The sequence below is a fragment of the Amblyomma mixtum genome, chromosome 3 (genome assembly GCF_055824585.1).
Source record: "Amblyomma mixtum isolate Tamu chromosome 3, ASM5582458v1, whole genome shotgun sequence".
In the NCBI taxonomy this organism is placed as follows: domain Eukaryota; kingdom Metazoa; phylum Arthropoda; class Arachnida; order Ixodida; family Ixodidae; genus Amblyomma; species Amblyomma mixtum.
In genome coordinates this window covers 113,087,402-113,089,388 of record NC_143014.1, presented here as the reverse complement: position 1 = coordinate 113,089,388, position 1,987 = coordinate 113,087,402, and positions in this window count along the sequence as shown.

Genomic DNA, 1,987 nt, shown 5'->3' with positions numbered 1-1,987 from the left:
GAGTAATGGCGCTTTTCGCCATTTCTTCAAGGCTTCTGCCAAACCTAAAGGCCTAACTACAGATCGGAAAGCCACCACGCCGTAGCTGTCACTTGAATGCCGGAAAGAATGAGAGTACTTCACCACGCACCTTTAGTAATTATTCGCATAACCTTAAATAATTATCAGTGCAGCGCTAAGATGTTACTTGAGAAGGACAACAAATTGATCCTCAGACTTAATCAAGAAGAAGGAAATTCTCTGACCAAGTATCTATTAGAGAAAAAAAAACTGCACTATTGAATCCTAGAACCAAAAAAAAGTTCTTGCCCCATGGAGTAGCAGTCTGCACCCTTCCGAAATTCCTATCTCACACGCCTCCTTTACCACAGTCCACGAAACGTTCCCAGTAATTTGACAGTACACATTTGTATCGTCGTACTCAGCAAAGCAGAAGTGAGCACCCTTCCAAGAGGTTTCACTTTTTATCCAGCAGTAGGGGTGCAATGAATCTGAGTTGATTAAATATTTAGATAATTTTGCCCACAACATGATATTACGAGGATATTTTCATGACCACCCTCACATGGACCAAAATAACGCTATCTTGCCTAGTAACACACACTGGAGTCTTTACCCTCTGCTTGACCAATACCTCGACATGTATATTGCGGCAGTACAACCGGACTTGTTAAAAGCTTATAAACGTCAAAAAGCATTTCGCCGTAACCTCTCGCTAAGCGGAAGTAAATGTCTTGAAGGTTTGTGTGGGCGCCAGGACATATTAATTAAACCAACTGATAAAGGCGGTGAGATTCTCATCATGAATAGGAGCTCTTATGTACCGGAAACCGAGAGGTATAGTTGTCGGATAAGATATTCTACAAACGAGCGAACGATAGCCAGACCTATAAAATTAAACAAGCTACCAGGGAAACCTTCAAAGGGCATCAGAAAGAAAGAAAATAGATGTAGCCTTGAGTCCGTTCTCTTTTCCCGCTCAATCCGGTGGCAGGAAGGTTTTATTTACTACCTAAAAGCCATAAAAAGGGCAACCCCGGACGCCCGATGGTTTCCGGCGTACGCGCCGCCACTGAAAACCTTTCTCAATACGTTGACAGCATGAAAGGCAAAATCACACCTACATCTTCGTCGTATATCATGGACGCCAACCGCTCCCTCTCCGAAATTTTAGATCTCCTTATAACTAATGACTCCTTTCTTGTACCTCTAGACGTTGCGTCACTCTAGACGAACATATCGCACACTGATAGATTTCAGGCAATACTTCATGCTTACAACCAGTCGTTACACCACAAATTTATTGATAACAACACACTAAAGTCTCTACTCCCATTTACTCTAACACTCCACAGTTTTGAACTGGGCGATGCCCATTACATCCAAATTTGCGGAACATTCTATGGGAACAAGAATAGGGCCTAATTATACGAAAATTTGTATAGCTACCATGGAGGACGATTTCTTTGCAAAATTTGATCACAAACCACTTTTCTATAAACGTTTAATTGATGCTATTTTCTTAATTTGTCCACACGGAGAAACAGCATTTCTAAATTTCTAAGATCTTTTAACAGTGCTCACTCATCCATGACAAGTTTGCACCATGACTTGCGCTGAAGAGTGAATTTCCTGGACATCACAGTCATGGTTTCTCAGAAACGGCTCGTTAGCAAGCTCTACCGGAAATCCACTGATTATCAGCAGTATTGTCATTTTAAGAGCAGCCACACCAGACACAGTGAAACAGCCACCCCTTACAGCCAAGCATACCGCTGTAGGCGAATCTGTTCAAGGAAAGACGATTTCAGCTCTAATTATACTGAACTAAAAGACGCAATGTTGCGACAGAAATACCCCGCAAAAATCATTAATAATATCATCTAGAGAGTGGGCAGACAGAGCCACGAAGAGATTCTTAGGAGCTACAATGCTACCGACAATACTAGCAGCACGAATGCAGTTATAACAGGCCCTGCCTATGTTC